Source organism: Pipistrellus kuhlii, unplaced genomic scaffold (assembly GCF_014108245.1).
Source record: "Pipistrellus kuhlii isolate mPipKuh1 unplaced genomic scaffold, mPipKuh1.p scaffold_m20_p_3, whole genome shotgun sequence".
NCBI classification, from domain to species: domain Eukaryota; kingdom Metazoa; phylum Chordata; class Mammalia; order Chiroptera; family Vespertilionidae; genus Pipistrellus; species Pipistrellus kuhlii.
The window spans coordinates 13,026,162-13,053,738 of record NW_023425529.1 but is presented as its reverse complement, the minus strand read 5'-3'; positions in this window follow the sequence as shown (position 1 = coordinate 13,053,738).

The window sequence follows — 27,577 nt, the reverse complement described above, 5'->3', positions numbered from 1 at the left end:
TAACACCTCTGCTGTACTTGAAGATAATTGCTTTTGTGTGTGTGCATGCATATAGCATACGTTTTGTGAAAGGGTCAGCTACAAGAGTATTTCAAACAGAAAAGTCTCCAGCATGATAAATCTATTCTAGTCCATCCAACACACACTTTCTCACAGTGGCTCAGAGAAAGTTGAGCAGAGCTGCCAACTGGCTTCTATTCTCTGATCTCTAATAGAAGTGGGTTGTACATTACACATGATTAATATCAGCTTGTTCAGTCTGTCCACTCTGAATGTATTGTTCTTATTTCTCTGAAAATGGCTACTTTGAAGAACAAATATAGTAATTTTTATGCTGATTAAAGAAAATTAGAATTAAGAGCTTTTTCATAAGTGAGATATTTAATGTTCTCCAAAGTTACTTGATGTTGCATAAATATAACCAAAAGAGCTTTTTTTAAAATACATAACAAAATTCTACTTGCCTATCCTACCTTTCAGGTATTTCACTCAAACTCATACTTATTAATAAAGGCATTTTTATATTTACATTTTAAAAAGACCTTATAGATGGACAACAGTAGGGTGGGAGGAGGAGAGAGCAAAAGGGGGATAAATGGTGATGGAAGGAAACTTGACTTGGGGTGGTGAACACAAAATACAATATACAGATAATGAATTGCAGAATTGTATATCCAAAACTTATATAATTTTATTAACCAGCATCCCCCCAATATATTCCACTAATAAAATGACACTATATATAGTATGTAAAGAGCCCTCTCTACTCCTGGAAAGTAATCTTGCTCTGATATGAAGAATTTACCTCCGATGTGGAACTGGCCTATGATGGCCTAATTTCCTAGGCTTACTGCTGAGCGGCTCAGCTACTAAAATGTTTGGAAGTGGTTTCCAGCCCAAGAAGGATTTATAACATGGTAGAAGGAAACAACAACATAAAGAATGTCAAACTGAAATAAAATTTATAGTAAAAAAAAAAGCAAGCTTTTAAACCTGCTGTATGCCAGAGCCAAAGCATTTCTTTCTGTTTTGATGGCTCAGAACTCGTTGTGCAGGGAGGTCTTAAAGCTGTAATGAGAGTACCTCCCATCTGATATATATATATATATATATATATATATATATATATATATATATATATATATATTTCTTGGAACAGGAAAAATAGGGCTGCAGAAGGCATTCATAGCCAATCAAGAGGGAAAGGCTCCTCAGGCCAGGGGAAAAAGAGAAGCCAAAAGTACAGGTGAGTGCACCCATACAAGTATTCTAAGAACCCAACAAGAAAACATAGACTCAGGCAAGGGGAATTTTTAGTTAGTTGAAAAAAAAGGATTTCTGAATAATTGTGAAACTACCTTCAATTTACTCTTTACTTATTGAGAGGTGACCCCATTAGGTCAGGCTCTCAACTTCACCATGGCCCAGAGAAATCTTCTTAATACATAGAACCTAATCATGTTAGACCTCTACTCAGAACCCTATAATGCCTTCCCCCAACTTCTGAATCAAGTACATGGAATGCAAGATTATTTTTAAAATATAAGCCTTCTGCCTTCCTCTCTAATTTTATTTTCTCTCAGTCCTTCAACACATTAAATTACTTATAACACACACACACACACACACACATACACACACACACACAGAGGACGTGGTGTCTTTACATGCTCCACTTGAAAAACTCCTCCTCCTCCATGAAAATCTTGCTGAAGTGTTGTTTTTCCATGAAGTTTTCTTTGAACTACAGTTATTGATCACACTGTTATCAGTAATTTTTCAGAATTTCTAAAGTTTTGTAAATTCTCCTACATGTTTACAACTCATTCTACTATTATAGAATGAAGCTCCTTAGGGCAGGCACCATTTATTTTATTTTATTTTATTTTATTTTATTTTATTTTATTTTATTTTATTTTATTTTATTTTATTTTATTTATTTATTTTTTGTGGAGGCCAACAGCACATACTATGGACCATCTCAAAGAGATTCCCAATAATTTTTCAATTGCACAGAAAAGGCTAGAACGTATTATTTCCCTTCACCCTCACTTCTGATCTCTCACCAGTGACCCCCAGGATCACATATGGATAGATATTTCTACACAAGTCTATTAACTTATTCATAACCCAACTTGGCTAGAAACATGATCATAGCAATTGTTATTTAGCTCTAAGTTCTAACTCGGTATATATATATATATATATATATATATATATATATATATATATATATCATTGCTTTTATCAAATCGTTTCCCATAAAACTTGCCTAGAAAGAGTTTTTATAAACTACTAGAGGCCTGGTGCATGGAATTTGTGCACAGGGGGCAGTGCCTCAGTCTGGCCTGCACCCTTTCCAATCTGGGACCCCTTAGGGGATGTCCAACTGCTGGTTTAGGCCCAATCCTACATCCCTCTCAGAAGCCAGGACCATTGGCTCCTAACTACTCACCTGCCTGCCTGCCTAATGTCCGTAACTGCTCCCCTGCTTGCCTGATCACCCTTAACTGTCTCTGCCTGCTTATCTGGTTACCCCTAACGGCCCTCCCCTGCCAGACTGGTTGGCCCCAAAGTGCACATGGATGGAGTCCCTCAGCTTGGCCTGTGCCCTCTCGCAGGGAACACTTGGAGGATGTCTTCGGGGGAGCAAGCCTAAGCCAGCAGTCAGGCATCCTTAGCTCTGCTACAGAGTGGGAGATGCTACTGCCATCGCTGCTGCATTTGTCAGCCATGAGCATAGCTCAGGATTTCTGGCTGAGTGGCACTACCCCTGTGGGAGTGCATTGACCACCAGGGAGCAGCTCCTGCATTGAGCGTTTGCCCCCTGGTGATTAGTGTGCATCATAGCAACTGGTTGTTCTACCTTTTGGTCGATTTGCATATCAGCCTTTTGTTATATAGGGTGGTGGATTATAGAAGGCTACAGATTTTTTGTCATTCCTCCCATTGAAAGAGGAAGTCAAACTCTTCTCCCTTTGAGTATGGCATTGCCATAGTAGCATTTTTGACCAATAGAATAGAGAAGATGTTACATTCTAAAATTCAATTATGCTTTGAGACTTCCTCCTGAACCCTTTAGATAAGAAGTCCAAATACCCTATGACCACTATGCTTGATGGTCCACAAATAGGTGTTCTGAATGACAGACCCTCCTGAACTCTACCCTTCCAATCATCCCTGCTAAGGGACTAACATGTGAATGAATCCTTCTTGGACTCTCCAGACCACATTATCTTCCAGCTGAATGAATACCTCATAGTGACCTTTGTCGACATCACATCAAATAGAAGAATCATCCAGCTGATCCCTGCCTAAATTCATGGCCTACAGATTCATGTAATAAGAATAAAATGGTGATTGTTCTAAGCCACTAAGTTTGGGGACAGTTTGTTATGTAACAATAGACACCTTGAACATAGACCCTTTTCCCCCCACTTTTGCTTCACTGCTCAGGACCCTTATCATCCGAGTCAAATGTAGAAAGATTCCTGCTCTGAGTTCTTAAATTATGGAATATATTTATGTGTACAGATCCTTTTTTGTTTATACCTAATTAGGCATATTTTCTATTTCTTCCTCAGACTGAATTAGTCTTTAAGATTTTCATCCATTTCTAGCCATATCGTCCCCCTCATTTTCTTCTATTCCAATATACTTCTCTCCCTGTAGTACCATTGTTAGAGACACCAGTGATTCCTGAATTTCCTTGTCTTTCTCCCCACAAGGGATCCAATTGATCAGACTATTTGAAAAATATTGGAGACTCTATATCACTGGGATGTTTTAAAATAGGTTAACAATAGGTAATCTATTAGGTGGGTGGTTTAAATACTTCTCATTCCAGAATCAGAGGGCCTGGATTAGACAAGCTCTAGTAATTTCTTTCTGCCCAAATATTCTATAATAGATTCAGATTTCTAGAACAAGTCACAGCCCTGAAACATGTGAGACATCCATTTTTTATATAATTTTATACTGCTATTACAATTAAATGACTGCTAGAGCATGTTTTTTATATATCTTGAAGAATTTTATCTTTTGAGAACATGCTTTATTCTTTGAAAAGAGTCATAATTGAATTTCTTCCAGCTATAATCAATGTTTATCCCTATATTGATTTCCTTTCTGGTATTTTGTAATCCGTCATAATTTTTTTTCTTTGTGAACATTTTTTAATTTTATCTGCAATGTTTTACTTCTGATGTATTTAATTACTGCTCAAATGTGTTTTAATTCACTGTGTGTTTGTGTGTGTAAGAGAGATACCGAGACAGAAAGATAGAGGAGAGGGAAATCTACTTTACATACTTGCTTTGATGACTAATCTGTATACTTCAGAAGTGAGCTAGCTTTATTTCCACAATTTATGGAAAGATGGTTCCCTTAGAATGTGGAAAAGATATAAAATTATTCTTGTTTTTTCTCTAAAGGTCTTACCCTCAATCCAAATGAGAAAAAGAAGCAGCAGTGTCAATAATAATAGTTGAATAGCTTATGTTGATCTTTAGAATGTGCCTAGTTACCTCTGTAAACAATTTTGGCCAAAATAATCACAATAGTTAGCCATTCTGTAGTCTCCACCCAAAAAACAGTAGAAGTAAAGAGTTCTCATGTGATATGTGGAACAGCCAAAGGAGAGCTGTGGGTGAACCCATGTCCTAAAGCAACACAACTAGAATGAGGGCATGTGATAGAGATGGGGGAGAATGCTGTAGAAGGTTCCACACTTGTATCACCTGCTGATTCTCACCACTATGGCAAAATGTGGTTGTTATAACTGAGAGACCCAATAACTCTAAAGGTCTTACTTTCAAGTCTAATTCAAGGTGATGTTGGAATAAGGTTGAAACAAACTGAAAGATATCCTCCACTCTATCAGGAGGGAAGGCAATGTCACATAGAGACTAAGAACCAGAAGCAGTCACATAAGGACATCAGTCATGTGATGCACTGTGGAGTTTATAACAGCAGAAAAATCTGGAGACTTATGAAAGGGAAAGGGAAACTAAGGCTGTGCCTTCAGACAGGAATATGTCCAAAGGTGAAGAAGCCAAATGATAAAGAAGATAACCCTGAGAGACTATTTCTAATCATCTTTCACCCAACAAATTTTTACTTAGTGTCTACTACCTGTCACACACTATTCTAGGCTCTGAGAATGTCACAACAACTAAAGCAATAAAAAACTCTGGCCCTCATAGAAACTTAGCTTGCAGCTGGGGAGATAGCCAATAAACAAATGTTTACCTTTTTTTTATAATTGCAAAGTGATCTGTCATGTGGGAATCAAAACCTTGGAAAAAAATAAAACAAGGATAGGGAGTAGGTGGGACTTAGGTAGATGAGGGCTTTCAATTTTAAATAGATCAAGAAAGGCATCCTTAATCAGGTAACGTTTGAATGAAGACCTGAAGTAGGAAAGAGACAGAGTCAGGTAAAAATCTGAGGAAATAGCACATTTGGGTCTAATTGGTGTGTGGCTTTGCCCAGTTTGGAACCTTCGGGGATTAGTGGTCCCAGGGTTATCAGCAAAGGAGCCAGGCAAAGGAGGGGTCCTTCCTTATACAGGGATATTGTATCCTGACAGTGATCATATCTTTCTTCCAGGGAGAGACCCACACCCCTGGTTAGCAGTGAAGCCCAGTGCATTAGCAGTAAAAAGGATGTGTGGAGCCATTTATTTTTCACTCCCATGCTTGAAGGGGGAAAGGATGCTTTGCTGATTAGTGGATTTGGACATAAGGAATTGGGCATGAATATCTCTACCATTTCATCCCTGTTTTGTCTTAGAATGTGAGTTTATACTTCTTATTGCACTGGGCCATGTGGTAACCCTTGCGTCTCACACAGGAGAGTAGTAGTCATTTGGAGCACTCTGGCTGAGTGATAAATCTTCCTTAATAAGGTGCTTGGCATGAAGTCCCTTGTCTGCATATAAAACACAGTCTCCTCTAGCATTTATTTGAGAAAAAGATTCTCATTTAACCTTCCTTTGTTATTCTTTTGTTTTCTTTCTGATGGGTCAAAATTGGGTGGGGAAAAAGAGTGCTATGTATTGGGAATCCTCAACTCCAAGATTGTGTGTGTGTGTGTGTGTGTGTGTGTGTGTGTGTGTGTGTGTGTTTAATAAGTCTCTTATTCATGGATAGTCACTGAATGAAAAGATCGATGGATGACAGAAGACTAAGTTCTTCTTATCGACCTCGATATTTTTTGGAGCTCCAAAATCTAGTGAAGAGGGTAATGTTATTCAGATAAGAGTGAGCAAAGCTCTAATGGATAGATACATTAAGAAAAAGAGACCAAAGGGAGGGATGGTTGCATACCACCAGTTTTTTCCATTTTAATGGGTAAAACTTTTCATTCACCAGGATCCTCACCCTGTGGCATTTAAATTCAAAAGAGTGGCTCCTTTAATTGATGTTGCTGTCCATGTATTTTTTACATACCTGCCCAGAACCCCCAGTGGGAAAATCACATTCTTGGCCTTTGATGACTTTGAAAGTTTCACTCACTCTGTCAGGCCAGTGTTCTTAAAGGTCCCCGAGCAAGTATATTAAATACAGTCACTGTTCCTCCCTGAGACAGTCTCTGAGAACTTGGTCTGTCCTGAAATTCTGGATGAGACTTTGCTTTGTCCTTGGGAGGAAGAGGGAATGAAGTAGCTGAATGCTATAAATAATAGTGGATATTATGTTAAAGGGAGTGTTTTCTAAGCTAAATAATTACAAAAACATTGGAGAACCTGCAGGTTTCAGAAACTGCTGAATGGGCTGCGTATCTGAAGAGGTGTGTGGTTCACAAGGTAATGGAGATACAGTATCTGTGTGTTACCTCAACACCATCTCTGTGCTTTCTCAGCTCTAGATCCTTTCACAGCCATGCTTTTCAAAGATTTCTCTTCCTAAATAGTTACTGAGGAGCCTAAGGGCTCAGACAATAATGAGAGAGTCAAAACAGGAATAGTGAGAACAACAGTTTGTTGTTCTTTTGTATTCGCTGAGCATTAGAATTATGTGCCTGTTTTTAAGTAGAAATTGCAGCATGAAGAGATACCATAATCCACATTTGGGTTCATTTGGGTGGTTGAATTTGGGTGTAATGGGATTTGCTTATATTCTCCTCGCTGATAAATGTGACACCATAAAGCAGCCTGGAGGTTTCTTATGTAAACAAAAGACCAGAAAAATTAGCATTAGGATGAACTGCGTTTATAAAACTCTATTAGCTTTTGAGGTAGATTTAGATTGTTTTCTCCTTCTAAAAATCCTCTGCTCTGTCTTATTTCTGCTCTTTATCTGCTGAATTCAATGGTATAAACACAGACGTACTCAATAAGTAGAAACCAACAATGACAGAATTGGACATAAAAGCAAAACAGTATTCAAAATTGCTAAAGTTTGTTGGTTATAGTTAAAAAATTTTAAGACCATGGTGGTTTACTATATTACAACTCTCAGCTGCCCTTAAATGATGACAAAAGGTTGCCAGTGCTGTCTTTGTAAGGCCCCTGGGTGTCTAGAACAAAGATGAATTAGGAGGAAAGGTCTGAGAGACTTAGCAAAAAGCTTTGTCATTATAAAATGTAGGGTGGCATAATTCTTAAAATCCTCCATGAGGAATCATATCTATTGATAAGCTTTCCTATTCTTCTCAGAAAGGGCCCGAGTAGAACTGCATTAACTTGCTGTATGAAATGATATATTACCATTTTTGGGTCTGGCACATTATAAGTGACATGGTGGGCTTTGCCACTGTCCCATCTCTAGAGTTCATCTTGAATGCTTTACAAATGACAGCTGACCTCTGAGACTATTCTCAGCCTTTCTTATACAGAGTTGGTAACCCATAAAATGATCATCCTTTTAAAAATGACCAATTTTGAGATTTGTGAGAAAGGGGACCTTTACTTTTAAACTCAGAAATCATCTTAATGTGAGTAGGGAGAAAGTTGAGAGAGAAATTATCCTGATATATTACTATCTCAATTCTTTTTGAAGACTAAAACTAGGAACAATTATATGTAACCCATTTTTTAAGGAATTTTCTGTTTTCACAGAAATTCTGCATAAACTAAGGGAAAAATCCAGGTAGAATTTTTCAAGGTTGTGCTTAGGAATGGTTTGGTTGTTCCTTCAAAAGGCATGAGATAGGTTTATTAACAATTTATGGTTGGATTTTCATAACAAGCATAAAATAGTTGAAGCATCAAGTGATTTGTGAGTTTTTGTGATGGATGTGGGTTGGGAGGTATATATTTATTATCTCTAGAAGTTTGCAAATCCATGGCTAGTGCAACACCATTTCTCTGAATGTGGGATGAACTTATCTATCTTTGACTTTTAATATTTATAGATTCTGGCCTTAAATTTTTTTTTTACCTCCAATTAAGTATTTTTGCAATTCCTTTGTCCTTAAAATATGCTTTGTAGACCTAAAGTGATAGCAAAATGAGTAAATGATTCAATTACAAATTGTTCATCAGGTTCTCTTTCTTTCCTTTTTAAGTCTCACTTCTTAAATTATCTCCAGATTTAATTTAGAGTCCTCTTAATCTTTGGAGACCAGGCCTGGGTCTGTGATATGCTTTAGCTCCTCTCATGACTTTTCACAATAATGATTCTTAGTTCTTCAAACACCATCATATTAATATATATTTATGATAGTGATTATGTGCTATGTAAGTACTTAAAGTTAGTATTTATCATAGAAGAAGACTGATCAGCAAATCAGAAATTGAAATGTAATTCAGTTCTTAATTGTGAGAATTCATTTATTTTATTTGATCTCATTGGAATGTAGTTTTGCATCTATAGAATGGAGATCTTAATAATGATCTTACTGTGGTAAAAATTCAGTACATGAAAGTTTAATAGTTTGTGAAGTACCATACAGATGTTAGGCATGTAGCCAAGACTGCTATCTATCAACTCAAATCCATTTCCCTCTTTTTTAAGTCATGGAGTTCTGTCTGGATCCAGGCTGGGACTGTACTTTTCAGCCTCCTTTGCAGCTAGGTTTGGCCATGTAGTTAAGCTCTTGCTGAAGGAATGAAAGAAAGAGAAAAAATATATCATATTTGCTTTATTTACCTTGCAGGATATCTCTGGCCCTAGACTTCCACTTGTCCTCTGGCTAGAAAGGTTATTAGCAGAGTGACTTTGGGAGACCAAGTATCATTACACCAGTTTCCTAAATCAAAAAAGAGGGCAAAGGTGTCAATTGATCTAAAATACCTGCCCTAGCCGAAACCGGTTTGGCTCAGGGAATAGAGCATAGGCTTGGGGACTGAAGGTTCCCAGGTTCAATTCCGGACAAGGGCATGTACCTTGGTTGTGGGCACATCCCCAGCACACCCACCCAGGGTGTGCAAGAGGCAGCTGATCGATGACTCTCTCTCATCGATGTTTCTAACTCGCTATCTCTCTCCCTTCCTCTCTGTACAAAATCAAAAAAACATATTAAAAAAAATACCTGCCCTGGACCATTATGTGAGAGAGAAAGGAATTCTATTTTTTTTTTTAAATTTAGACATATGGGTCTAATTCTAACAGCAGCTTAGCCTACTGTAACTAATACCAGCATTATTTTTGAGTCCATTATGATAGAAATTCATAGAGCTGCAAAGACCATAGAAGTCAGATGGCATATACAAATAATGTTTGGAGAAGAAACAATTCTTTCTTGCCCACAAAGCAAAATAGTTCCAGACCTGGAATAACATCCAATTTTTTATTACATAAATTTTCTTCTTTGTTGAATAAATAATAAACATATGGAATAGAATAGTACATGCAGAACATATGAATCAGTTCAGAAAATGACTGTGTAAACTTTTATAACCACTTTAGATATGACAAGGTACGGCAGTGACATTTTACCTAACCCCCTACATTGAGATCAGGGTAGATAACCAGACCCTTGCAGAACACAAACTGTGGGGGTTCTTTTTATCAATAGTTTTCAAGCTGGTGGATGCACGTGTCAGATGAAGGGTTGTAACCCCTGTTGGTTCTGTGTGAGAACACAGGGGAAAAGGGCCAACCTAGAAATGGTTTGGGGTATAGTATAGCCACAGCTGCTGAGAGCTTCTATGTTCAAAAAGATTGATCTAAAATGATTTCCCGAAACATAACCTAACAAAAGAGAGATGAGATTATGTTTTTAGCATTTGAACCAGTACAGGCTCAACACTCTACTTTACAAGGCCTTATGGGACCAAAAAAGCCCAGGGAGATAGAAGTAGCTGTTCTCATTAAAGAAGAGAAGTATTTTTATTCATTGTTTTATTTATATCCGTTTCTTTAACATGCCTTTAAGGGACCTCTTCCAGGGTAGCAGAATTAAAGTAGCAGCTTACTCACTGATTATAAACAAACATTAGTCACATTGACTTATAAAAATCGGTGCATGGATAAAAAGAAAAGGAATTACTTTCTACCTGACAGATGGGATGAGTCCCAAAAGTCTCTTTGGGCCTTCTGACTCTAAGCCATGTAAGATATTTAGAACAAAATTCAAACTCTTTGGCCAGGACTTATAAGTCTCTCCATGATCTGCCCATATCTACCTCTTGCCCTTGTCTCAAGACCCTTCAACCTTGGCTCACTACTACAAAGCCCACTTGGTGTTTTTGTTCAATAACCACTGCCTCTTGTGTATGCCACAAGGTCCTATACATGCTATTATGTTGCTAGCTAATTCTGTTCTTGGGTCTCAATGATCACCTCTTTAGTGATATCTTTCTGGACCATCCTGCAAAGAGAGAATCATGCCATTCCATTTTTCCTTCAGTTTGGTTTATTTCCTGCAAAAACACTTAACAGAAATTGCCATGTATTTTATTTATGTGTCTGTTTATATAATTTTTGTGGGGCATTAATCTCCCCCAGAGGACAATGACTCAACTGGCTAATGACCCATTTTTGATCACAAAAGGGGCAGTTTAATCCAGGGAGAGTTTGAAAACTCCATGTTGAGGCCAAGCTAGAGTACAGATAGGGAGAAACAGAAACCAAGAGACTAGGGATGGCAAATGGGATTAGTGTTCTGATAGGGTTTCCCTGGGAAGGATGGCAGACAAGCTGGGATAGACTCCCAATGAAGGTCAACCTCATAGGAAAAGCTGAACAAGAAAACCAAGAAGGTCAAGGACCTAAGAAGCAGCCAGTAGAGTGGAAGCCAAGACAGGGAAAGAAGCAAAGTCTCAGACAAACGAAATGAGGCTCACTTTCATGTTCAGCTCTTCAACAGAGCATATCAGCCCAAAACCATTCTCCTTTGGATGGCCAGCCCAAAACCGTTCTCAGTACCACTAAGGACCCGGGTAATTGGGTATTGGAGACATGGTCCCCTGGGCCAGTGACTTCATCTCCCTCTGAAGGAAATGCTGTTTGTCCTTTGGTCAGGCAACTGCAGGGTGATTCTTTCTTCTGTCTGGTGTCACCCACGACCATTTCTTAACTCTACTCACACATTTCAGCAATAGAAAGTTTTCCTACAGCTCTGATAGCAGTTTTGTGCCTGTGATCTAGAAGCAGGTTGTAAATGTTGAGTTGCCTTTCTGATGATCCAAAATTCTGACTGCCCTATACCCCCTTCATACATCAAAACTCTCCTCAAATTCTGTTTCTTTTAATTAAAATTCACCTTTGGCCTCTTGGAGATGAACCTAAGAATATTCTTGGTTTGTGTATTGCCCTCTAGTGCAAACGATACTCTTTAGATTTTGCCTTTCTGTTGTTATAGTAACAGTAGATATTCCTTCTAGAATGGTATGTTTCTTGGAAACACTATGTGAGGATCATAAGAGAAGTTTAGTTGGTCCGGACTCTATTTTAGACTTTAAAAAAGTTCTTGTAGCCACAAATGGATTTGTTTCCTTGCAATATAGAAGGTAGGAGAAATTGACAGGGTAATAGAATTGAATGTTTGCAAGGAATAGGACATATAACATGATGAAATATGACATCTTATGTGTTCTACTTTACTGAAGAAAGCATAACACTAATACTTTACCTATACTGTGATTATCAGCATAAATTGTGCAATAAAATATATGAGTATAATGGAAATTTAAAAAGCATAAAATAGATGATAAATTATATTAAAGGCAATGGATCATTTTACTTAGTTTTGATTTTAATATTTGTAAAATAAGTGCAACAATAAATTTATATGCAGGAACCCATATTATCATAGATATATTTGTTTAAACAGAAAGCATGAATTGTAGTTAAATGCAGTAATGTCTGATGGTATGCTTGAATGTTTCTTTGTGATTAAATATGAACAATTGCTCCTTTAAGGTAAAGGTCTGTGTATATGTGATTAATCAGATTGAAATGAAAATGCAGACAGCTCATGCCATGCCTAGTTATCAGAATGATTGATTTTAGTCTGTGCTTCTAGGTGAAAAAATATCTGTTAATAACCCCAGCATCCAAAGCCCTGATGTCACTGATAACTCAATGATTTGTGCACATTCTGCATTATGGCACCCATTTGTAGGTAAGAGGGTCTAAACAATGATCCATTGAAATTGAAAAATTATAACATGAAAAAGTGCCGTCCAGATTTATGCAAGAGTTATGACAGCAGAGTGCATTTCATCACCACAAATTCTCAAATTATTGCGTGGCTATCATGGGCACTTTTTTTTGGTTTGTGTGTAGGCAAGGCTGTCAAGTTTCTCCTTACACAAACATGTTTTTGTGTACCTTAGCTCCCTGCTGGTCTCTGAACCAAGTTGTGATTAAGTCTACAACTTATTAAGATAGTACTTTATCAATGTGGTTGAATTCGACTCCATCTACACTTTAATGTTTTACTGGGTATAAAAGCTTTAGAACAGCCTGGCTGGTGTGGCTAAGTGGCTGAGTGTCAAACTGTTTATACCAGGAGGTCACAGTCCAATTCCTGGTCAGGGCACATGCCCGGGTTGTGGAACCTATCCCCAGTGTGGGTCTTGCAGGAGGCAGTCAATCAATGATTCTCATCATTGATGTTTCTATCTCTCTTCTCTCTCTTCCTCTCTGTAGTCATTTTGTTAAAAAGGTTCAGATCAAACTATGAAAGCAGCTGTGCTGTAAGTACTGGTGAATTGTTGATGGAGACTCTTCTGAATTACTGTTGCTCTTCTCACCACAGAGAAAATAGGGTCAACTCAAAAGTCTCAGTTGGGGCCTCTCAGAATGCAGGACCAAAGTGAACAGGAGACATCTCATGTAAAATCTCATGTAAAATTTGGATGTCTTCTTCATCCTGTAACCCCTCACTTCCAGACTTGATTTCTAGCCACTGGATCTTCCAGTTGTTCAACATTATGACCCTGCACCCTTTTGCTAAAAAAAGTTATCTCACACAGTTACCAAGCTGTTTGTTTCTGGGTGCATATGGATCCAAAATTTCTAGGGAAATTTATTTGGAACCAACTCTTTGCTGTTATTTTTTTCCTTGTACACAAATTTATTTTTAGTGCCTACTGTAATGAAACCAGGAGACACTGACCAAGTATTAGAGTCCTATCTTGGTAGGAAAGTGGTGAGATATGTTTTATGTTATGAAATATCATGCCTACCATGTTCTACCTTTATTGAAGGAAATGCAATGCTAATACTTTATCTGTACTTTGATTATTAGGACATATTGTGAGGTAAATATATGGAAGTAAGGGAAACATCAAATACTATAAATAACACATCTAAACCTAAATGGATACATTTATTGAGCTTCAGTTGTTATACTTTTAAAATAAATGAAGCAATATATGCAGAAACCTTTTATTAGGAAATTCCATACCATTGTGCCTAGCATAATACCTGGCCAACATAAGCACTCTATAAATAGAAGCCATTAGTAGCTTCTTGTTATAATTAGTTAGCAACCTTGTTATAATTAGTATTATAAGCAAGAAAGGAACATAATTACATGTACATTTATGTGCTGAATGTCCAGATAACAGAGACCAAAGCAAAGACCACAGAGTAAAGGAGAGTTCTTGCAGAAACCCACACGGAAAGAGGCAGGGCACAGCTCTCTCTATTGCCTGGTTTGGCTCTGAAATAGTTTACCTCAATCTTAACCTAAATCTCCGCGACTGTGCTATACAGTGCAGTAGCCACTAGCCACATGTGGTCATTTAAATTTAAATGAATTAAAATCCAATAAAATAAAGAAGTCAGCTCCTCAGTGTCACATTAGCCATATTCTAAGTACTCAATAGCCACTTGTGTTTATGGTTACCATATAAAACAGCATATAGGACAGCATAGAATATTTCCATCATCACTGCCATGAGTTGTATTTGCTAGCATTACTCTAGGATAAACTTTACAAAGAACTTGTGACTTTGATCTTGAGGTCTGCAAAATATAAGGAAGAAGAAAAAAAACACAAAAACTCAACTGTGCAATCAGGGGAGTACCAGACTTGTTTATGGAAATCAATTAGCAGGAAATTGAAATGAAACAAATTGCACCATGTAGATGCATTTTAAAGGTGTTGGCTCCTTTTGAGTGCCACTGTCATGGTTGGTGGAAATAGGCAAGCTTACAAGGAAGATTATCAGTCACCATTCATCATCACTTTGAAGCATGCCAAGAGTGGGGGAGCATGGAATCAATGGGTCCTAAGGAGCTTCCACAGAAGGAAAACCAAACCTAAACCAAAACCCAAATTGGGATTATCCAAAAGAAAGTGGTTTGTTACTAAATGAGTCTGGGACCATGTGGGTCATCTCTTAAAGATACCAAAGGCCAAAGCAATCTTCAAAAAAAAATAAAAAATAAAAAAAAAGCAAAAGTCAGGAGGCATCATGCTACCTGATATCAAACTATACTAGAAGGCTATAGGAAACAAAATAGCATGGTACTGGCATAAAAACAAACACATTGATCAATAGAACAGAATAGAGAGCCCAGAAATAAACCACTCCTATGTGGTCAATTAATCTATGACAAAGGAGGCAAGCATATACAATGAAGTAAGACAGTCTCTTTAACCAATGGTGTTGGGAAAACTGGATAAATACATGCAAAAAAATTAAACTAGACCACATTCTTACACTATATATAAGAATAAACTCAAAATGGATTAAAGATTTAAATGTAAGATCTGAAATCACAAAGCCGCTAGAAAAAAAAAAAGGCAGTAAACTCTCTGATTGCTCTTAGTAATATGTTTTTGAATAAGTTTCCTTGGACAAAAGAAAAAAATAAATGGGATTACATCAAAGGGTTTGCACAGCAAAGGACACTATCAATAAAATGAAAAGACGATCCCTGAACGAAAGAAGGTATTCACCAGTGATACATATGATAAGGGATTAATATCCAAAATATACAAGGAACTCAGACAACTTAATAACAAAAAGACCAACAATCTGATTTTAAAATGGGCAGAGGACTGAAGTAGACACTTCTCCAAAGAGGACACACGGATGGCCAACAGACATATGAAAAGATGCTCACTGTCCCTAATCATCATATAAATGCAAATTAAAACCACAATGATGGCTCTAGACCTGGAGGGCTCATTTGGGTTCTCTGCTTAGGGTTCCACAACCAAGGTGGAACCTTAAGGCCAAAACCAAGGTATTGAGTAAGCTTGGCTCTTATCTGAAGAAGTAGTAGAAGAATTTATTTTCAGCTCATTCAAGTTATCAACAGGATTAGTTTACTTGTGGTTGTAGGATTGTGGCCCTTGTTTTCTTGCTGGCTGTCAGGCAGGGGTCACTCAGCTTTTGTGGGTAACGTGCATTCCTTGTTAGGTGGCTCGTTCCATCTTCAAGCCAGCAACAGAACATCAAATCCTTCTCATGTTTATAATCTCTCTGACTTATTCTGTTATTAGCCTGAGAAAACTCTGCTCTTAAAAGATTAGGTTGAGCCAACCCAGATTATTCCTCTTATTGAACTCATATGATTAGTAGTAACCTTAAAAACATCTGTGAAATTCCTTTGGCCATGTACTATAATCAGGGACATAATAACTCATCTTGTTCTTTGGTGAAAGAATTAGGAATATTTTAGGGAACTATTTTGGAATTCTGTCTACAACATAACTCTAAAACTTTTTGATTCTGTGTCTCCCAAGTGTACAGAGAATGCTCTTTTGTAAAGTCCTTTGCTCCTCTGTCTTCCTTCTACAATCTTTTCCTAATATTTTATGTTAGTTTCTCTTGCTACAGTTTAAACTTGTTGATTTTAGTTCTGTCTGTATTCTTCCAAAATCAGGTTTCATCTTAATATACTCTTTTGTGCCTGGAGACAGTAGATATTTCTAGAGCCTGTTGCTCATCTCAGTGCAGTGCCAGCATTTTCTTAGTGATGCAGATCGAGGAGGCTGATGTGGGAGAATGGAGATCAGTTATTTTACTAATGCTGACAGGTGCTTTCATGAACTACTATTTAAAATGGAGCAACAAAATCTTCTTATACACTTATCAGTGAGCAATAAGGGAGAGTCAGAGGGATGAAGCAGTCCTGCTTGCATCCTTTAGTAGTATTCTCTGTTCCAAGCATTTGCAGAGAGCCATTAAAACAAAGTTTACCTTTCTTCAGCCTAGACCCTTTGTAATGATTTAAATAGACTTATGTATGGTTATCCCAATGCTTTTTATAGTGACTTTTTTCTTAGACAAATATGTGAAATAAAATCTGAAAGTACAGATTATCCAGTAGACAAGAATGAACATCACCACAATCGCTTCATTCAGGGTAACCACCACTAATATTGGGTTGTTTTTATTTCTAAATATTGCTCTATGATATATGTATAAATTATTTTTAAAAGGATATTGTACAACATTTAACAATTTATACTGAAAATTTTCATGTCAATAAAGATATTTCTAGTCTATCATTTTAGATGGCTGCCTCCTAACATTTCATCTTGTGGGTATACCAGTGTTTTTCAAGAATTTCTGCTAAATATTTAGGTTGTTTCTATTTCTCACTGATATAAATAATGCTTAATATCTGCATAGCTAGATCTTTGAGCATGTTCTTAATTTCATTAGATAAGTTTTTAGAAGTAAAATTGTTTAGATGGAGCATACATGCATATTAAAATTTTTTGAAATGTGTTGGCAATGCCTTCTAATTGTAAAATGCCATTGGTTAATAGTATATAATGAGGAAAAAATACTGAATTTGTGGTAAAATATATAGGCTTCAGCTCCTCTTTCATTGCTTGCTAGCTCTATCTATAAACTTGATTCAATCACCATCCCTGACCCTCAATGTCCTCATCTGAAAATTGGGACTAATAAGCATTTTACTTCTTATATGGGGTTATTATATAAGATTAAGAAAGATGTGTTATGGGCCAAGAACTTTGAAAAATCATAAAATTATGCATAAATATAAGGCCTTTATTTACCCCTTCTGTCCAGAGAAGATCAATATAAGGCCTTTATTTACCCCTTCTGTTCAGGAAGATCAACCATAATTTTCCGCCATTAAATTATACATCTTTTGAGAACATTTGATTGTACTGACATCCCCCAAGTGCACACTGAATTTGATGGCACTCCTCCAAGCATACCACTGGCTCTAGTCTTTATCCACAGTGTGCTTCCATATATATATATATATATATATATATATATATATATATATATATATATATATATATATATATATTCCCCCTGTGTCTTCTCTTGCACAGTTAGGTCTATGACTTTGGAAATCTATTCTGTATGGTTACTTTATTTATTTATTTATTTATTTATTTATTTATTTATTTATTAAAGTCATATTGCTTTCTCAAGCTGGCTATTCCCTCATTCCCCCTGCTGATCTATTACATTCTCCATGAGGTTGTCTTTATTGGTACCCATAGGTTGCATTTAGCACTCATCCGGTACTTTTACATCTTGAAAGCACTTTACAGACATTAGCTAATTAATTTTCATATCACAGCACGATAGGTAGGTAGGGAGATAGCCTAAGCATTTGAGCTATGGCAATGGAAGATGTGTTACACATGCAATAAATTATTTTTATTATTCTTTGGAGAGGAGAGAGGTGATTATGTAATTTGTCCCAAACCGCAGAAGGCATTTACATTATAGTTGAAATTCAAGCTTAATCTAATAAAGTCCATTGTATTACAGGCCTTCTTTCTGGTTCTGATCCGGCTTACTCCCAAAAACAGTGCTGTGGGGGTGTTCCTTTCCACTCTGCAGGGGCAGCAGCATTACTGCCACTTGAATCACTTTCTTTCTTTCTTTCCTTTTTTTGAATGACAGTACTTATTGGAATGAACCTGATGAAAAATTTGAAAATATTTCAGAGGGTCCTTCAAGTTTATGAACAAGAACAGACACCAGCAGGAGGCAACACCCCATATGGGGCAAATATGGATTATAATTGAATTTGGAATTGGGTTGTAATTTGCTTTTGAAAGCTGAGAGTTTTCTAATTGTAAAATGATGATATCACTCTTGCTTGGGCAGATGGGGAAATACTGAGGGTTAAAAACATTTGGCTTAGCTTCCCTCCTGTACCATTAGGGATCCTAGAGTGGAGAAGGAGGAAAGGGAGAAGAGGACCCAGGAGTGTTTGGTCTGGATTTTGCTCGTTAGTTCCTGGGCTTATCTAAAGCCAATAAGGATTTCCCAACTGCCTAGAATTCTCCAGAATTTCCCATCCTGAAAAGTTCATGGATGAAACTCAGGCAGTAATAGGCTGAGTCCACAGGCTTTCTCTCTCTCTTTTTAATAATAATCTTTTAAAAAATATATTTTATTTATTTATTTATTTATTTATTTTACAAAGAGGAAGGGAGAGGGATAGAGAGTTAGAAACATTGATGATAAACATTGATCAATTGCCTCCTGCACACTCCCTAGTGGGTATATGCCTGCAACCAAGGTACATACCCTTGAAGGGAATCAAACCTGGGACCCTTGAGTCTGCAGTCAACACTCTATCCACTGAACCAAACTGGTTAGAGCCAGGCTTTCTCTCTTCAGGGAACATAATGAAAGGTAATGGGAAGATCAGTTCTTTTAGGAGAACATCTAATTCACTTCCCCATGTCCTGAAATGTGGTCAATTTTGCAAAAATAATAATTTAGGTTATAAAACCTTTAGATTTTGGAAAGTTGGTGGTGGTGCCAGTGGAAGAGGGGTCCAATAAGAACAAGTCCTGATATTTGAGTTCTTTGCCAATAGGGCTTCTCTGATAGATTTCATGCCAATGGGCATTAGTCTGAACACCTAAGCAGATGGCCTAAATAAGAGGGGAGATTTGACATTTAGCTGTTAATTTATTTTACGATGTGAGCTGTGATGTATTATACATGAGGTAAATAAATGTGGTGGACTAATTATGGAAACGTGCACTGCCTTCCAATTATTTTTGGATTATGTGTTTAATATTTTGAACTATTCCAATTACAGGGAGATTTGTCAATGCAGCAAACTTTTCTTATTAGTTGAATTCCAACTTTATCTGCAGCAAGGCTCAGCTGATTTTGTTCTGCTAAGTGTATGAATGTCTTAGACTTTCCAACACATTTGGGATTTTTTTTTTTCTGGGTTGAATCATATTTTAGACTTATATTTTTGACAACCTATTTCACAGATGACTGACCTCCCCTTCCCAATCTGGGATTCTGGTCCACCTTCAAATAGAAGATCCATATTTGTTATCATAAAAGGGCAATCTTTTCATTTTAAAAAGATCACTTATGATTAATTCAAAATCTGTAACTTGTTTTGGTCTATTAATTTTCTCATATTTCTTTCAAGAACAATTTGATTGGTGGAGGGATGGATTAACTCAGTAAAGTGGCTTTACACGATCCAATCATCTTGTTAAAAGCTACATATAAATTAAAAAACAACTACATTCCTTTACTCTTAGTTTAACAATAAGAGGAGCACTAGAATGTTTGAAAACTAGAAGATTGCTTTACTTTATGTCTAAAGACACAGTGAAACTAGATTTTGTTTTGTTTTGAATTTATATCCTAATTTATGCTAACTATACAAGCCTGAGCAATCCAGAAAGTTCTCTGATAAGTACTTATTTTATAAACCAATCACCAGGAGGTTAAGAACGGGTAGACAGCCCCAACTAAAACCAAACTTGAAGGAACCCCACCAACTTGCAAGAGAACAGCAATGGGCAGTGACAGTTCATCCGATACAACCCACCTAAACCTGCCACAAGGCCCCCTTTTCTCTGACTTCTTAGTGAGCCAGACAGACTAGCCTAAGCTCATTTCCCCAGTCCTTTCTGGTTTCACTGTCCCAGTTTTAATAAATGTCCTCTAAAATTCAAGATAGATAAGATAGATAACAGGTAGGTAGGTAGATAAATAGGTAGGTAGATAGATTGATAGATAGATAGATAAAACCAAATACTCGGAGTGAAGGAAGACATGGCCCTTGGAGAAGTTATTATGAGTTTGAGGGCAAAACACACCATATATAACACTTTTGGTACATTCAGATGACCAACATTTCTCAGTCATTTTAACAGGAAAATTTTACTATAAAAATATTAACTATATCAATGAACTAGAGTAACAAGGAATTATTATCTGAATCTCTTGGACTGAGATTTGGACCTTGGAGTGGGCAGAACTGGAGGTCACTGAATAGCAGGTGAACTCATGTTGGTAGAAACTGCCAACAATCCTTCCTCTGGAACTTTCTGGAAGTGCACTGAGTATCCAGAAAGCTGTTAACAATGAGATGTTGCACTGGAGGCATCTATAATCATAAAAGCGTAAATGGACCAAACAACCTTCTGGACAAAGCCAGAGCTGCAAGGGAAGTTCAGTTCCCAGGCATTAGAGGGAAGCCTGTGCCAGCAGCTCTGGGAAGGAATGACCATTCTTGCATGAATTTTGTGCATCAGGCCTCTAGTCCACTATAAAACTGCCCAACATGGATGGTTGGAGAATCTGTGGCTGATGTGCACCAAGGGAGCTGGAAAGTGGAGAAGTCAGGGGCTGGAGAGCCATTGAGGCAACCTGCCAAGCTAGCATGCCAGAACCAGGGAGCAAAACTCTCTTCTATTATGACAAATCTTAACTTCATGCCAGCTGGCAAAGGATAGATACTTAAAGGGCCCAGTTTCATTTTCACAGATCAAACATTTCAGTCATCTGCTCACATGGATATCAAGGAAAACTTTTTTAGAATTATGACAAGAACCTAGATTCTAGGTAACATCAGTCGGAGTTCTTCAGAGAAACAACAACAAAAATAAATGTACTTGTATGTGTGTATGTGTGTGTGTGTGTGTGTGTGTGTGTGTGTGTGTGTATTCAATGGACTGTATCAGGCCCACCAACATTATAAAAAGTAATGTGCTTTACTCAGAATCTACTGATTTATATATTAATCTTATCCATAAACAGCTTCACAGAAGCATTCAAAATAATGTTTTACCAAATATCTAGGCATGATGACCCAGCCAAGTTGACATAAAAATTAAGCATTATACTAGTGTTAGACCCCTACCAGGAGGGCTGCTATGAGGAATTTTTCAGTCCCCATTCTTCTCAGAGGCACTGTGCTGAGGAAGTGAGTGGGCACTGAACTGTAGTCAGTGTACTACTTACTTACCAAGCTGTGTGCCTGGACCAACTGCGTCTGTTGGCAGGAAGGGCCTTTTTCCTAATTGGTGTGTAGGCAAATCTACTTACAAATCCCTGTGCCTTTGCACACTTTTTTCCTAATTTTCACAGAGCCTTGTAATAGACAAGCTTTGGTCTTACACTTGGCTTCTAATTCGGACTCAGCTTCTCAGTAGCTACATGCCCATGGACCAAGTCATTCATGTCTATGAAACCAGTTACTATCTTCATCTGTAAAATGGGAAATCTACATGGTTTGTAAGATATAGATACAATGAGTTAACGTTTGTGAAATGCCTGGCTGTCTTGATGCCTGGCATGCAGTAATTACATAGGAAAAGGTAGCCAGATGTTACATAGCACCTCCCTGATACACAACCCGGTATCCCCTCCAGAAATAACCTATCAGCATGTTCTCAATTACAAATATTTCTTCTTTATGTGGCTTAACTACTATGGATCCCATTTAGAACCATTGGGTAATCTGGATGACCACAAGGGCTGGTTTCCAACCATTCGAACCACAAAAGACTCAGGCATTGAAATTCCTTGTCTGGCTAAGGACTGTCGGAGCTGAGGGACAGTGCAGCCCAAAAGTTCCCATTGCCTGAAGCACACAGCTGACAAGTCTAATTTTAAGTCCTGCTGAAGTCCTTTTTGACAGCATACATGCAGAATGTCCTATTTTAATAAAACAATAAGTTTGGGGTCGGGTGGGGGTGAACAATAAACCAATGACTGCCATGCAACCTTCCCAAATGCAGCCAAACACATAGTCACAAATAATGTTTATAAGTAGTAAATCAATAAGCTGTCCAAAAAAATGCAGAATGAGCAATGTTTAAATAACAAGACTGTTTTCAATAATTAAAAGGACTTTGCAGACTTAAAATTCTGAAGTGTCACTTGCTTTTGTAGAGGAGGGGCACTTGGAATCAAGCATACATCTCTTCTAATAATTTCATGGCACCTTATAAACTCAAACATATAATGTTTTTAGTTTGGCGTCCTCCTCCAGTAAAGGGACAATGCTTTAAATAAATCAAATGTTAATGAGTAGAAAGTAAGAAAATATCTTATTCTTGATTTTAATGAAAGTCACAATTTGAAAACACCTGATAATGCAGTTCCTTGTTTGAGTGTGTCTCTCTACTCTACAGGACTGCTCTAGATTGATCTGAAAATTTTATTAACAAAGCATGTTAGCATCTTCACTGTCTTTCTTTTTGTCCTTCCTCTTGTCTTCTCTACAGAAAAGCAGACTTGACAGTCACAATGGTGTTTATGCATGCTTGGCAGAAAGAAAACCAAAAGCTAGTAATTTCAATTTGTTTGCTTTTCTGTAATTTCCCCCTACTGATGGCTTTTTCTCTCCCTCCTCCTGAAGTCAGGCCTGTGTGTTTGTGTACAAGAGAAAAGAAAGAATGGAAGGAAGAAAGAAGGGAGGGAGGGAGGGAGGGAGGGAGGGAGGGAGGGAGGGAGGGAGGGAGGGAGGGAGGGAGGGAGGGAGAAAGAAAGGGAAAAGAGATCAGTAGTAAATGGTAAAGCATTTTGATGCTCCCCTTGGCTTTTGGGTTTTTCCCTGGTGTCCTGAATGAGATTGACTCTGTGATAACTTAGCAAGGGTAGAAAGAACTCTGTGCTTTGGATGTGATTTCTGCTTCAAATGCATTAATCTGCTTGCAACTCCTGAGGCCCTCCATGGACTCAATTCCCTCTAAGCCATAGATAATAGAATCACAGCCTCAACAAAAGCCTTCAAGGTTGTCTAGTTCACTTTGCAGAGAAAAGGACAAGGCCTTGTGAGAGGTGGTTGAGCCAAGGTCTTAGCCAACTGTGGCTACAGCTGCACTAGAAACTATGTTTCCTGAGATCAGTTCAGGGCTTTGTTATTGTTGTGGGCAAACTCTCCTCAGATAACTAACCATTCCCATGATCTTTAGTTTGATGTCACTTGGAGATTTCCTGAAAATATAGTCAAACAAATGCCAGTAGCCTTGTGCATTAATTTACTTTTCTTATACTTTTCCAAGCGGCTGGGAAACACAGGCAGTCATATTAACTTTAAGTATCTTTATTTAGCTTAGAACATTTGCCTCTATCATCATCCACCCCAGTCCTCCTAGGGCTCATGATTCAATGACTCTAATCCACTCTCTTTCCTTACACACATTTACTCCCACCTATTCATCCCGCACATGCCACACCTTCTGCCTTAAAAATCATAACAAGTGGCAGAAATTTGCATTTATTGGTTACATGAATGCATCACCAGCTATGATTGATTGGCAGATCAGTAATTCAATCACTTAGTGACTTAAAACATGGCACACTGACTAACCATGCGGGGGTATTAAGAAACCACAGAACTGTCATTCATTGCTTCTGAGGCTGAAGGGAATTATTTCATTGTGTTTACAGGGAATTTTACAGTGTAGCAGTTAAGGCTCAGTAGGAAAACAGAAACTGGCCAAGTAATTTAAGCAAGAAAGGCCTTAAAATAGGGGATTTGATGCATACAAAACTGGACATTGAAAGGTCAGGGAAAGGCTCTGTTAGCTGAAGTTGCAGGACCCACAGAATACTCACCATCACATGAAACACTGAAAAATATTTTTCTCATCTGCTGATGGCCATGCATACGATGGGAGTTCTTTTTTTTTTTTTTTTTTTTTTTTTTTTTTTTTTTTTTTTATGTGATCTAGCCTGGAAACCTTGTAGTAAGAGGTTCTGGGAAATGTAGTTTCCAGATTTTTAACCTATGAGATAGAATGGGTAATATAGAGGAGAAAATGGTAACAAATTGCCAAAATCTAACACAGATGGCATCCAAGTTTCTTCATACTGCAGAGGGAGAAGGAAGAGGAAAATCCTTTTAGTTTGTATTTCCATTCTAGGTAAGCAGTTACTTTTCTTATCAAAAGGAGTTTCAACTTTATCCTCTCATCACCATAGCCTGCAAAAGAACACTGACTGCAGAGACAGAAGCTATCAATGACATTGCAAACACAAACATAAGCTAAAGGCCGCAGTCATTTCCAGGTTTATAATCTACATCAGAAGTTAAGGACCTATTTCTGTTAGAAGCCAGAGTAAGTATTTTAAACTTTGTGGGCCATCTGGTCTCTGTCTCAGCTACTCTACTCTGCCTTGATAATGCTAAATAAGCCATATACAGTATGTAAATGATTGAGTAACTGTGTTCCAATAAAACTTTATTTACAAAAAAACAGATAGTGGGCCAGATTTGGCCTGCAGGCCATACTTTTCTGATCTCTGATCTAGATAGGTAATAAGCAATAACAACAACAAAAAATTAAAAAAACCAAAACCAACCTCCTCCCCCAAACAAGCAAAGAAACAAACAAATGAAAAATTTCAGCCACGTAGTAGAGCTATTGGGCACAATTACAATTTAGGAAATAGAAGGATCCAGAATAGGCAATTTGCTTACTTATATTGGTTATGGGTTTGGGGTTGAGGGTTGTTCCTTTTTTTTTTTTTTATGAGGACCAAGCAAAGACACATTTGAGATTGCTTGTATCTGTGATTATGTATAGTACCTGGAATACATAATTCTCATTGTACAGTCTGAACCTAGATTTCTCAACAAAACTTCTTGAACCATTATCAACAATATTTCAATTTCAAGTGATGAAAACCCAATCCAAATTGGCTTGTGCAAATGGAAGGATGCCTTAGATTTTGTCGCTGAGAGCACCAAGGTATAACTGACTTGTTACAAAGTTGGCTCTAGGTGTGTGTGCAGTGTCAGTAGAGACCAGTGTCTCTCCACTGGTCTACTCTGCTTCTCTCTACTTCATTGTCACTCAGGAAAACTTTCCCTTTTGGGTGGTGCCACTATGATCAGCCAGCTACACCAGCCTATTGGAAAGGAAGTGGCACTTCCCTCATAGTTCTAGCAAAGTCCCCAAGCTCACTCCAGTTAGCCTGAACTGAATCCCAGGTTCAATACAGAACCCATTATTCTGGCAAAAGGGAAGGAAAATGTTTGGAGACTACCCCTAGGTTCTTTGTCCCTTTATAGGTAGGACTGGCTACATCTCAACCACACAGACTTAGAATTCAGGGTAGAAGGATAGTTCCTTAAAGGAAAATCAGAATGTCATTTTGAGGGTGTAGTGAAATGAAGGCCAGGCAATAGCTACCATGAGTCTACTAGTTGGAATTGCTTTCATAGAGTTCCAAATTACCCCGTTCCCAATAAAACACAAATACCTGAACCAGGTAGACTGTATCTGATGTATACAGTTCAGGTTCCAATGTCCCTCTAAATAGTGGTACTACCTCAACCATAGGCGTATAGCTGGTATGAGGCAGATAAGGTCGCATGACAAAAACCATTTAATTTGGGTAAGTAAGATTCTTTCTTTCTTTTTTTTAAAATATATTTTATTGATTTTTTTACAGAGAGGAAGAGAGAGGGATAGAGTTAGAAACATCAGTGAGAGAGAATCATCAATCAGCTGCCTCTTGCATACCCCCTACTGGGGATGTGCCAGCACCCAAGGTACATGCCCTTGACTGGAATCGAACTGGGACCTTTCAGTCTGCAGGCTGATGCTCTATCCACTGACCCAAACTGGTTTCAGCAGATTCTTTCTTATGAAATACCTTTCTGATGATTCTTAAATGGGATGGAGACCATTTTCCTATCTAAGCCAGAATTATTTGATCATTTTTTTTCTTGTTTTTCTTTAGCTCTCATGAAAGCAGTCAATGAACGAGAAAAAGAGAGGGAGGGAGGGAGGGAGAGAGAGAGAGAGAGAGAGAAAGAGAGAGAGAGAGAGAGAGAGAGCTCACATTTTCTTTCTAGGAGGCTGTAGCACTTGACCTTACCTTTCCTTTAGCTTATTCACTGAAGTGGATAAAGACTTTGAAGCTTTTAAAAGCAAAGAGCATATAGATTTCAGGTTAAAGAGATGTGAGTTTCACCAAGTTTCAGGTTAAAGAGATGTGAGTTTCACCAAGTTTCTACCCTGCTAGTCGTGGATACGCAATTTAAGCATGGCCACCAGTACAGTGATGTGAGCAAGCACTGATCTTTCAGATTAGTGCCTAAACCTTCATTAAGAAGCGCATCCAAAATGACAGGCATGCCTCTAAGGAAGTCCAGCATTCCAAGCTTGTAGCCCAAGCAGTGAAAATTGATTTGGCATGGATCTCCTCTCTGGGAGCCCCCTACTGTGAGCCAGGAGCACTAGACAGTGTGTTGGCAGATTCCAATCACTGAGGAGCTTTCCTTTATGACACTGCTTTGTAAGAATGCATCTAGTTAAATTCATGGGGTCATTGACTGTGGCTTTCAGAACACAAGGTTTTGTGAAGGAATGTGGACCTGGAATCCAAGGTTCAGAGCCCAGACCTTCAAATAGATTAATTACCATGCAGAGCTTTCCATAAGAGTTTTCCAACTTTGGCTTCACCCTGTGCCCTAGTAATCATAGGGCCTATTCAGCAGACCCAGGTGTCCACTATGGTCCGTTGGACAGAGCAATGGGTTGAGAGCCAGGAACTGGGACAAGCTCATTTCAGCTCCCCAATGGCTCCCTGTGTGCTCCCTTGAGCATGTTCTTAACTGCTCTGTCTGCATTTTCATCCTATTAAGTTAAGAGGGGAACAATAATGCCCCAAGACACAGAGGTCCAGGGTCGGGGTAGAGGTGGGACAGGTGCATGTGTGTGTCTGTGTCTGTCAGGGAGGGGGAGTGTCTGGAGGGCAAGTACTGGTAAATCATCTGCAATGGAGAAAGCATCCTGCTCTGGCTAATGCATAAAACAAGTGACTATTTGTTACTCCTGCCCTTGTTTTTTGATAAGCTGAAGAAGAACTATAAGGAGACAAAAGAAATAATAAAACTGAGAAACAAATGAAGAATTACCAATCTAGCTTGTGAATTTAATGTAACCTTCTTTAAGAATTTTCTAAAATTAAAATATAAAATTAAAATAT